Source organism: Uranotaenia lowii, chromosome 1, assembly GCF_029784155.1.
Source record: "Uranotaenia lowii strain MFRU-FL chromosome 1, ASM2978415v1, whole genome shotgun sequence".
Classification (NCBI taxonomy): Eukaryota; Metazoa; Arthropoda; class Insecta; order Diptera; family Culicidae; genus Uranotaenia; species Uranotaenia lowii.
The window spans coordinates 100,199,902-100,213,044 of NC_073691.1; the positions used below are offsets into that span (position 1 = coordinate 100,199,902).

At 34.7% G+C, this 13,143-nt stretch overlaps 1 protein-coding gene and 1 long non-coding RNA gene across 8 annotated transcripts in view; both read left to right on the forward strand.

Moving 5' to 3' along the window:
• Positions 1–13,143, forward strand: part of LOC129748042 (uncharacterized) — a 160,071-nt gene that overhangs the window by 7,956 nt on the left and 138,972 nt on the right. The gene's annotated exons all lie outside the window — the stretch shown is intronic.
• Positions 4,796–6,275, forward strand: LOC129748181 (uncharacterized). The gene is made up of 2 exons (XR_008737674.1): positions 4,796–5,835; positions 5,904–6,275. It is a non-coding gene; the product is annotated as an uncharacterized LOC129748181 (long non-coding RNA).

Here is a 13,143-nt window from a genome sequence, read left to right on the forward strand (position 1 = left end):
GACCGATTTAGTTCACGGTGAGAAAATTTTAGCCAACAATGATTTCTTTCACACATGTTTGGGTAACATTGGGTGTGATAATAGTTTGTTTTTGAGATATTATTTGAATGTTTTTTTTTTCGCTTCAACCAGCCTATACGTAACATAAATCGAGAATAGATGTTAATAAATACCATATCAAGTATACATAAATGTCATAAATGTATAGATGTCACATTATTCTCGATTTAATATAATTAAATAAAAAGCTTTTCATTTGGGCTCGACGAATTTGTGAATTTAGTCAGCGTTCTAAAATTTGAAAAAAAATAAACGAAAAGAAAATTTTAGTACTTTTTCGATGAGGTAAAATAAATGTTTATTGTTTGTTCTATAATTTTTGTTTTATTTGACATATTGAGAGATTTTTAGTTTCGTATAGATTGCTCGGAGTTTTCGTCAATATCAGCATATTTTTCTGTATCCATACATAAATTTACAAAGTGAAACAAGTTTTTGTCAAACAAATATGTCGTCAAATCAAAGGAAAATTTCCTTTGACTTTGGGATAGACATTTCTCATTTCCTTTATCAATGTCAGCAATAACTTGAAAAAAATATTGCTTTTTCATTTCATTTTAACAAAACCTCATTCCATAGATTCAAAGCAATTTGACTGAATTAATTGAAGTATTATTTCAATTGACCCTTTTTCCTCGTTGTGTAGTTATTTTTGCTTTTAAATTAATGAAATCCTGGTAGAATAGTTGAAATCATTGTTCTGTCAAAAAGAATATTCGTAGAATTAATTTTAAGACAATTAACCGTGAAACTCAAAACTTATGCATTTTTTATTATAAAATGGGTTTTTTCTTCTCAGTTAATGAGTGTCTGCAATGAAAGTGATTCCGTTTTAAATTTTCTCTTACACCGGTGGGGAGTGGGTGTTTTAGAGCAAGTTCACTGGTTGAGATGGAGTTGGAAATTTCGATGGTTTACATCACATCACAACACATTTGCCGTCCACCGGTGTTGGGAAAATCTGATATTCGAACAGTTTCGCGCTGCAAAATTTGTATCGTATAACACTTTTTGGCTGAGGGTGATAGAAAAACGCAATGTTTTGCAACACCGAACCGAGTGATAGAGTCGGCGTTGCAATACAGTATTCGTGCATGAAGCGATTCGGTGCTGCCATCTATCTTATACTGAAAACCTCAGTTGAGGGGAAAATAAAGGAAATTGAGCAATTTCAGGATTTAAACATAAAGTGATATTTTCTTTAAAAAAAATGCTTTTATCACTTGAATTGATACTAATTGCAAAGAAGTAAATCAACTTTTTAAAATTTACAACCAATTTTGTTCATGCCCTTGCCAATCGAATGGGCTATCATGCATTTTTAGGGGCAGAGATGCCAGATAGCTGTGTGAATAAATAAATTCGATTTGTTTGTTTTGTTTGAGCGGTTTTCGGGAGAAGGAAAGTGTTTCATTTATTTTTATTTGAAAAAGGTATTCCGTCGGAATGTCCGGTAACAAGTTCGGAACACCGCCTTTAATGGTTCCATCACCCTCGCTGTTAATTTGACAAGTGTCAATTATATCAAACGCAGGCGTCGTATCGGGAGTAAAATTCAGCTTCCAATGAATTTTTCGGTCCCAGCGCAACCCGGACAAATTGCAGCTTATTGAAACGAAGAAACATCGGAAATTGAATGTTTGTATCAGGTAGGTGTTCTCAAAAGTCGGTAAATTATTTAAAATCAAAACCCATATCCCAAATTTTAGGTTGTGCTGCCGGAATGCACCAAGTTTGGCTTCCGATGGGTTGGATCTCTGATCCCTCTGTTCAAACACGGGCAGGAATGATTTTGCAATCGAAAAGTTCCACAGGTGTGACCTGGTTAGATGTTCGAAGAAAGAACAAGAAAAGAAACGGTCGGAAATATAAGTTTGTTTGAAAAGCTACGAAACAAAAACTCTTTATTCAAATTATATGTGAAACCTTTAAATTCGAAAAGTCCTTCAAATACCAAAATCACTTTCATGTGTGCTACATTGGCAGAACGTTACAATACCAGTATTATAGAATAACTATAATAACAACTGACTGATGATTTAAATACGTTTTTCATGAGTTTTTTTATCTTAAGTGAACTGCAGAACAAACGTCCCATGCAACAGTTCCAAGCAGTAACATAATTATGCTTTGAGACATAAATTTGCAATGGCATAAATAAGACTAAATGACGTCTCGATCATGGCAAACATAATACAGCTTCTCCAATTTATACGTTTTGTAATGAGAATTGATTACCTAAATCTTTTTTTTACCTTAAATGAATAAGTTAAACAAAGTTAAAACAAAAATTTAGTTTTTAATATTAAAAGCAAACTTAATTTATCGAAGTTATTTGGTTTTAATGAAAAAATTTTTTTTTAATTTTGAATTTGAATGACGGTTTTATGGAATAAGAAATGTGTCTGAAATACCTATACTTTCTATTTGTCACTTACTTAATTATCACTTTGAAAATGAAGGTTTTAGGAAGAAATAAAAAACTTGATCAACTCGTGTTATCAAATGCACTTCAATACAAAACACCTAATTCTGCAGAATATAGTTTAATATTTGAATGCATTATAACTTAAACAATACTTATTCATGCATATAAATAATCAAATTTTCATATGGACACTACTTACTATTTCAAGTTAATGATCAAGTAAAATGAATTTGATTTCAATTTTCAAACGGTGAATTCAAAATACAAAAACTTTGTAAAATTACTGAAAAGCAAATTCTCTTGGCATCGCTGGTTGCTTTCGATTTTATACCTTCGTATTCTATCACACCGGTGGACGGCCAACATTTTTGGTCTATATTTCACGATAGAAAAATTCCCATCTGTGCTACAGACGTCTAAATTCCTACCACTTTTTCCCAACACCATTGGACTTGCTCTTAGTCGATTCTAAAATTTCAAATTTTGCTAAAACTGGTATACTTAAAACCAATATTTACGCCTGAACCGTTGCAGGTGCCCTTAGGGCTGTCCCAACGGTAGATGCAAAAAACGGTTTTCGACCAAGCTAAAACAGTCCGGCTGGCACCGGTGGCGTAAATTGCTGTTTTAGCACAGTTATCGATTTCGAAATTCCCAACAGTTATACGCCTTTGTTCCAAATTCATGCAAATTTGGAACAGGATTTCAAAATATACGACAGACCGATTTAGTTCACGGTGAGAAAATTTTAGCCAACAATGATTTCTTTCACACATGTTTGGGTAACATTGGGTGTGATAATAGTTTCTTTTTGAGATATTATTTGAATGTTTTTTTCGCTTCAACCAGCCTATACGTTACATAAATTGAGAAAAGATGCTGATAAAAACCATACCAAGTATAAATAATAGATGTCACATTATTCTCGATTTAATATAATTAAATAAAAAGCTTTTCATTTGGGCTCGACGAATTGTGAATCCAGCCAGCGTTCTAAAATTTGAAAAAAATAAACGTAAAAAAAATTTCAATCATTTTTCGATGAGGTAAAATAAATGTTTATTGTTTGTTCTATAATTTTTGTTTTATTGGAGATATTGAGAGATTTTTAGTTTCGTATAGATTGTTCGGAGTTTTCGTAAATATCAGCATATTTTTCTGTATCCATACATAAATTTACAAAGGGGCCGTTCAGATATCACGTGGACAGAAAAATTAGATTTTTGACCCCCTCCTCTCCCTCCGTGGACAAGCGTGGACATTTGGCAAACCCCTACCCCCCTCCCCGGATGTCCACGTGGACAGATTTGGAAAAGTTTTTATTTTAAATACCTATAATTTGACAGTTAGAAAACACCACTTTTTGCCTTTTTGTTATAAAAATGGCTGATTTTGTAAAACCGAATATGAATTTACTGATATAATTAAAATTTAAACTTGTTAGTTATCATATTTATCACTTGCTTTTAAGTAGCTACTTTTTGTTTAAACTTAAACTGGAAAGGTATGCCATTTTAAGATTTTCATTTAAACATCTGAATATTAATTTAGAAAATATTTTGAAAGTAAATTTGTCCACGTGGACAATTCCCAAACCCCTACCCCCTTTCCGTGGACAAGCGTGGACATTTCCATACCTCCCCTCCTCCTCCTAAGTTGTCCACGTGGGATGTGAACGGCCCCAAAGTGAAACAAGTTTTTGTCAAACAAAAATGTCGACAAATCAAAGGAAAATTTCCTTTGACTTTGGGATAAACATTTCTCATTTCCTTTATCAATGTCAGCAATAACTTGAAAAAAATATTGCTTTTCATTTCATTTCAACAAAACCTTATTGCATTGATTCAAAGCAATTTGGTTGAAATATTTGTATCAATTGACCTTTTGATTCAAAGTAATTTGATTGAATTAATTGAAGAATTGTTTCAATTGACCTTTTTTCCTCGTTGTGTAGTCATTTTTTGCTTTTAAATTAATGAAATCCTGGTAGAATAGTTGAAATCATTGTTCTGTCAAAAAGAATATTCGTAGAACTAATTTTAAGACAATTAACCGTGAAACTCAAAACTTATGCAATTTTTCTAATAAAATGAGTTTTTTCTTCTCAATTATTGAGTGTCTGCAATGAAAGTGTTTCCGTTTCAAACACCGGTGGGGAGTGAGTGTTTTAGCCGATTCTAAAATTTAAAATTTTGCTAAAACTGGTATACTTAAAACCAATATTTACGCCTGAACCGTTGCAGGTGCTCTTAAAACCTTGATCGAACGATTTCGCGCGTAGGGCTGCGTTCAATGCCATAAATTTGGATCTTTAAGAGCACCTGCAACGGTTCAGGTCTAAATATTGGTTTTAGGTATACCAGTTTTAGCAAAATTTTAAATTTTGGAATCGGCTAAAACACGCGCTCCCCACCGGTGTGATGGCAAATTTAAAACGGGTACACTTTTATTGCAGACACTCAATAATTGAAAAGAAAAAATTCAATGGTTTTTATATTAAAATTGTGAAATATGATGGATTATAAATATTGTTAACAACTTTGTACAAAAACCGGTCATTACACGGATATTCAAATTTTTTAATTTTTTTTTAAAGTTTATTGTTGTTTTGCATTAATTTCATTAGAATGTTTCTGTTATTGAAAATGAAAGTTCATATAACGTTTGAACTCGAGAAACGCTGACTGGGCTCACTAATTCGTTGAGGCCAAAAGCTATTTATTGAAATATGAAGTCAAGAATAGTTTTACATAAATTATTTATAAATGATACATGGTTTTTGTTAACATGTTTTCTCAATTTGTGTTACGTATTGACCGGTTTTGGCGAGAAAAAACATTCAAATAACTTCTCAAAAAGAAACAATTATTACACCCAATGCTACCCAAACATGTGTGAAAATAATCATCATTGGCTAAAATTTTCTCAGCGTGAGCCCCAAACGTCTAAATCGGTCTGTCGTATATTTTGAAATCCTGTTCCAAATTTGCTTGAATTTGGAACAAAGGCGTATAACTGTTGGGAATTTTGAAATCGATAACTGTGCTAAAACAGCAATTTACGCCACCGGTGCCAGCCGAAATGTTTTAGCGTGGTCGAAAACCGTGTTTTGCACCTACCGTTGGGACAGCCCTAACTCTAAACGTGCATCAGTCTAGTCAGCTGATTGCACCGATTGCACACATACATGAGCATAAAACACAAAACAACTTTGTACAACAGATGTTTGATCATTTCAACGACTTTTCATTCGTGAGTATTGGTGATCTAAGCAGGCCTGAAAAATTCACTTGGATTCCTACGGCCATTTTGTACGCAGCCTTTTAGAAAGCAGCTTCATGTTGGAGGTAATTTATAAGTTATTGCTGATAAAAAGTGATAAATAGTATTTAATATTCTTTAATCTCTATTTCAGCATCGAATAAAGGTTTACGACAAACGCATGCAGGCGCAGGATCAGGCTCGAGAAGTGATGGTGGTGGAGACTTTGGCGAAGAATTTCTCTCTGTCCATCTGGTCCGGACGACTACGAGGGGCTAATAAACGGCAACAGTTTCCTCTAGGATACGTTTCACCTCAAGCATCATGGAAAAAACCGGAGATTATCGAACGGAAGCGACAAGGAGCTCGCAGCCATCAGTCACTCCTCGCAAGTTGTGTGTTGGGATTTTTTTTTTCATTGTGAATTGTGAATGAAAAGTAATAGAAATAAGAACTGTGAACTAATTGTGTAACAAAAAGATGATAAGTACAATAATTGAATAAAACGAAAGCTTTTCAAAAACAATTTTTTTTTTGAAAATTATTCAATGCAACTACACTCAGGTTTTTTTTACGCGGTATTTCGTCCCGCGTAAAAAAAATCCGCGTAAAAAAAAACCGCGTTAATTCGAAAATCCGCGTAAAAAAAAACCGCGTTAATTCGAAAATCCGCGTAAAAAAAAACCGCGTTAATTCGAAAATCCGCGTAAAAAAAAAACCTCGTTAATTCGAAAATCCGCGTAAAAAAACACCGAATTTCGAAAATCCACGTAAAAAACCATTTTAATTAAAAAATTAGAGCAAAAAAGCACGTTACTAAAAAAATGCGAAAGAACCATGATTATTTAAAAATTTGCGTACAATGATAGTTTATTTTTAAGATAAAAAACAAAATCAATTAGATCGCCTGATGTCTCATGTCTCAGGTCTCATGTTCCATGTCTCAGGTCTCATGTCTCATGTCTTAGCTCTCATATCCCAGGTCTCATGTCTCATGTCTCAGGTCTCATGTCTCATGTTTCATGTCTCTGGTCTCATGTCTCATGTCTCAGGTCTCATATCTTAGGTCTTATGTCTCATGTCTCAGGTCTCATATCTCAGGTCTCATGTCTTTTGTCTCAGGTCTTATGTCTTAGGTCTCATGTCTCATGTCTCAGGTCTCATATCTCAGGTCTCATGTCTCATGTCTCAGGTCTCATGTCTCAGGTTTCATGTCTCATGTCTCAGGTCTCAGGTCTCATGTCTCATGTCTCAGGTCTCATGTCTTAGGTCTCATGTCTCAGGTCTCAGGTCTCATGTCTCATGTCTCATATCTCAGGTCTCATGTCTCATGTCTCATGTCTCAGGTCTCATGTCTCATGTCTCAGGTCTCATGTCTCAGGTCTCATGTCTCATGTCTAAGGTCTCATGTCTCAGGTCTCATATCTCAGGTCTCATGTCTCATGTCTCAGGTCTCATGTCTCATGTCTCATGTCTCAGGTCTCAGGTCTCAGGTCTCAAGTCTCAGGTCTCAGGACTCAGATATCATGTATCACGTTCTTAGTCTCAGAGCTAAGATTTTCCCAACTACAAAAAGATTCTAAGTGTTTTCCTTTGAAAAAGTCTTAGAATATTTTCTCTCAAAAACCGCGTTAATTCGAAAATCCGCGTAAAAAAAACCGCGTTAATTCGAAAATCCGCGTAAAAAAAGCCGCGTAAAAAAAACCGTGTAAAAAAAAACCGCGTAAAAAAAACCTCAGTGTATATTGAAAGAGCACGCATACACTAACGCACTCACACATAAGCACGCCAAAATCACACCAATACAATCAAACTTCGACAAATGTCAGCAAGAGCTGTCATTCTGAACCGGGAAAACTGTTTCAAGTAGAATCGGTTGGACCATTAAATGCTTGAATTCAATGGGAGGAATGCTTGAAGAATGCTTGGAATCCAAGCATTCTTTCAAGCATTCCAAGCATTCATTTTGTTAAGCGGGGAACCATCCCGCTTTACAAAATAAATGCTTGGAATGCTTGAAAGAATGCTTGGATCCCAAGCATTCCTCCTATTGAATTCAAGCATGAAATGGCCCAACCGATTCTACTTTAAATGGTTTTCCCGGTTCAGAGTGACAGCTCTCGTTGACATCTGTCATGGTTTGATAGTATTTGTATGTTCGGTTCGTGTTTATGTGTGAGTGCGTTAAAAATTGAATGCATATGTGTGCGTGTTGGCTAGGGATGGGGTTTCATAGTGAACAATTATTTGCATTTGTTATATTTCTTCAAAATTCGGGTATATTTATGCTTTGAAAATAACACAATTTTAAATTTGCCACTTCTAATATCACAGTATTTACTTTTTTGCCTCTGCTTTGTGCCATCGTTATTTCTTCCTCCACGAGTTTTGATCACTTTTTAAGCATGAGGACGCGGCTCCACTGAGCAGCTGCACGGTCCATTTTTCTTAGTTTTGAGCGGTTTTTGTTTCAGTTGTAGCAGCACCTTTCATTTCGAGAGAACGCTTGAGTATTTACGAACTTGCAGCTGTAGCCGGAACCTATTCCTTCCTGCGGTAATTTGATACACCACTTGATTTTCGGCATCCTGCAGCCGAATTCCTGGCAAAAAATGTCGTGAAAGAAAAGAAATTATTGAAGACATTTTTAAAATTTTCTTATTTTCGGATTCCGGTGAATTTAAAGAAGACATTTTTTGATGTTGAAAAAAGAAAACATGATTTTCAATCTCTTCGGATTTTTATCGTTGTGAAATTGTCTTAGATTGACATTCCGATCAATTCAAAGAAAGTGGAAAGTGATTTGACATCTACCAAACAAATCAATCGACTGATGCATCACCCAAAAAAATCAATTTACGAACGCGCCGTTAGTATTCCAGCTCTCATGGAAAAGACTGACACCATCCGAATCTGCAGCAAAATGGCCGTTGAGAAAAATAATTTTTCCAGGCTTACTTGGACCACTAAAACACACAACCGAAAAGTCGTTGAAATCAGTGTTGTACAGGCGCACTATTTTTAGTTTTTATATACTATGCATGTAATTGCATTTGTATGTGTGCAATCGGTGCAATCAGCTGACTTGACAGATGCACGTTAAGCGTTGAGACCTCATTTTTTTTTACAAATAACGGTACTTTACGCTGTGAATAATTGGCTCAAGACTTTATGACAGGAAGGGGGATGGTTTCACATTCATTATCCAATGAATTCAAATGTGACCATGTACTTCATGACTGCTTCATGGTTAAAAGTACATCTGAGTGTGAATAACATAAGAATTTTAATTATTCCAAGTTTTTCGTGTACGGATAATTTGACGGCTGCGGCACGCGCGGGACTTATTGTTTTTCTCTCCTCTACAAAATCGTCGGTCGGCAGTTTCCGAGTGTTTTAAAAAGCAATCCATTCGAAGTTTTGTTGGAATAGTAACCATTCCCAAGCAACAGTTTATGTTTTTTAAGAAACTTGAAGGGCGCTTAAAAACTTTGCTATAAAACAACGTTTTGTTGTATAAACCCCATTAAAACATCTTTAAAACACCTATAAGAGTAAAAAGGCCCACCTACAGCAAGGAATATTTAAATAAGGTAGTGTCGAGAGCCATATTGGATTTTTTTTGTGACGTCACAAAAACGAATGTATCGAAAATTTGTATGCGAATGGCAGAAATTTCAAACAAAAACATGTTTTAGAACGAAAATGAATTCCAATTTCATTTTGATTGTGTTGTAAGATCTCTATTTCACTATGTTATGAAATTTTCTGGTCCTTTGAAGATTGCAGTATGTTATTTTTCTCATTTTAATAATGAACGCATTGTCATCTTGAAACTAAAACGTTCAAAAACGAAGAAAAAATGTACTTTAAAAAGGTCTAGCAGGTAGTTGTTGAGTGTTCAACAGATTGTCATGATTTTTATCCAATCAGTTTAACATATTCAATTCTTATGTAAAACTATTAACATCAATTGATGATTAACTCGATTTACCAAAATGTCAATAAATAATTGTGGTTTTGTATAAAAGGTTGTTTTTTGCTAACTTTTTTGTAATAAGGATCTTAAACTGCACTGACTTGATCATTTTCATGGAAGACTTTGAACTAATTTTAAAGTTTTGCAAATTTGAGTAAAGAAAATCCACCATTTTTTCGAACTTCGATGGTCTATTTCATACAAAAATTACTCGGAAATCCAACTTTTTTCGTACCGATCTTGAAGAGCAAGAATCCTTCTAAAATAACAGGTATTAGAAGAGGAACATTTCCAGCAAATTCTTCAAATTATCTACGAAAAAGGCAAATTTCCTAGTAAATTACCAGATTTTTCGTGATTGTGACGTCGCGGTATGTACCAATACTAAAGCAGGGCTGCCTCGACACTACCTTCTTTAAATATTCCTTGCACCTACAGGAGGTTCTGAAGAACACATTACAAGTACCTTATACAATATTATGGACTCAAAAGGGCTTTGCCGAAAGCTGGTACAAGATAATCAATTCTAGTGGCAGATGAAGAAATTATTCATGAAAAAATCTATTCTGAGAACGGTTTGAAATCGCATTTAATAAAATATAAGAATCCGACTAAAAAAAAGGAAATTTCAACGACAAAAAAAACGTCATGGTTCATTCCTGTCAAAATCAAAAAGCATAAAATAATAATTAGATTTATATGGCAAAATGCAGATGTTATTATCAAAATTGATGAAAAATTGGTTGCGCTTCGAAATTTTTTGATTGATTTTTCGAAATAAGGGCAAATAAAAAGCGCCCCTTTATGATTTTGCTAAATTAAAGAGCTCAATACATAAATTTTGGTTATTCGATTTTTGCAAATGTCATGTTTTCCTCTCATTTGTTAGTATGTAAAAAAATATTTAGTAGAATAACGATATCTCATGCATGAAATGATAACACTTTCATTCTGTGATTTTTATTTGAAATAAATATTACTAAAGGAAAATTGCGTTTCATCTACTGCAAGCGACATTTTTCGGAACAGCTGATGATTTCATTAAATGACAACACATAATTTCGAGCACTTTTTGTTCATTTATTACACACAATTATAAATTTTCAAAGAGTCACTCTATCACTTCTTAATATTGATTTGATCACTTCTTAATATTAACACAGAGAACAGACATCGGGCCCCGAACAAAAATTTGTTGAAATCGTGTGTGAGAATACCCACCTAAAGGCAGAAACACAATACAGCGTCGGTCGTCGCGTCACGTCAGCGGTCAACGCTGTCGATAAGTACTAAAACGCGGACGCGACGCATCCGACGATTTTTGCATCACAATTCAGCGTCAAGAGACATCTAAGATGTCTATTGACGCTGAATTGTGATGCAAAAATCGTCGGGTGCGTCGCGTCCGCGTTTTAGTACTTATCGACAGCGTTGACCGCTGACGTGACGCGACGACCGACGCTGTATTGTGTTTCTGCCTTAAGTTACAAACCATATTCGTCAGTGGACTAACATCCATAAGATGTCGCTACCAGTACACATATTTTTCCATTTTTTCGACACGCTTAGAAATAAATACTCATCGCTTATCTCAAATGAGGCCATTGCAATGTATGAAAGTAACACAACTTTTTGTGTAATAAATTTTAAGAACATCTTGATTTTAAAAAAAATGCAAATCATATTTCAATCATACTTTAATCGCTGTCATATGTCCCAGCATATGCCCCATATTGTTCAATCAATTTTGGCGCTGAATTGAAAGTTGAATTCCAAGTTTTAAAGTATGGCTGTCAGTAAATAGTTTTCTAGAACAGAGAATGTGAACATAAATGTTATAATTGTTAATTATGGGTCGGTATTCCGGTTGATGTTATCTTGTAATTCATGTTTATAAATAACTTTAATCATTTCTACTGATTACTAACCCTGAGTTACAAGTCCTCATCTATCGATCTCAGGTAACATCAACCAGAATATCGAGCCATAGTTTACAATTATAACACATACTATAACACTTGGAATTAAACTTTCAATTCAGAGCCAAAATTGTTTGAACAATATGGGGCATATGACAGCGTTCAATTGTAATTGAAATATGATTTGCATTTTTTTTTTAAATCATGATGATTTAAAATTTATTACACCAAAATTTGTGTTACTGTCATACATTGCACTGGCCTCCTTTGAGATAAGCGATGAGTATTAATTTCTAAGCGTGTCGAAAAAATGAAAACAATAATAGGTGTACCGGTAGCGACATCTTATGTATGTTAGTCCACTTACGCATTTGGTTTGAAACTTAGGTTGGTATTCACACACACGTGTTGAGCTCCAGCTCGAACTCTGTTCTCTGTGATATTAATATCGTTTTTGAAGTTGATTGTCCCAAAATATGTCACCAATCCTTCCAGCGGCAAAAACGGTTCTCGAATAACGTGGTGGAATTTTGACGATTTTAAATTTTTGATAGATATAAACGCATTCGGGAAACGTCGTCAAGTTGAGTAAACGTGTTTTGCGATACTGATTCGAGTTCGTCCGGAAAAATAAAAAACTGTGAAAAGTTATTGCGATATTTGGAAGATCTAGGATACTAACAGGTGTTGTGAAGCGAATAGGAGTAAAATCGAGTGTAACCGATAGAAATCACGCCATTTAAAGGCGAAACAGACGCCAGTGAAGGTTGGGAAAAACAAAGTGAGGTTAGAAAGTTGATTGAAGATGCCAGTATAAAAAAATCAAAATGACCAGCACGAACGAAGAAGACCAGGACATGGACCAACGGAATCCAACCACCACAAACGACCGCGAAATTATTGAGAAGTATGGAACAGGTACGAAGCGCAAGGAAAAAGAAAAGATAAATTACCAATATGAAGCAGGTGAGCAAGGTCCATTTAGAGTCATCGTTGAAATTATTGAGAAAACAGGATTGAAACAAATAAATAAGCTAGCTCTTGCCAACACTTTACAAAAAATGATTGTTTACAAAGCGCATATTGTGGATATAAAAAGCATTGGACGATTTAAGATTATGGTATATTTGAACAACTACCAAATCGCCAATCGCCTGACCAATGACAATCTTCTCCGAGAAAATAATTACCGTGCTTACATACCACAACATTTAATAGCAGTCTCTGGTGTCATTGCCGGAGTTCCATTGGAAATCTCTGAAGAAGAACTTCTAGATGGAATACTATGCGAATTTCCTGTTATCAAGGTTCAACGTCTAACCCGTTGGGTAAAAAAGAAAAAAGAATTCACTGAAAGAGTCAGCGTTCTCTTCAGAGGAAATAAACTGCCTGAATCAATAAAAATTTTCCACTGCTCAGTACGAGTAAGAGCTTTTTATAGAAAAACAGTTCTATGCATGAACTGTTTAAGATATAATCATCGTACCGAAAACTGT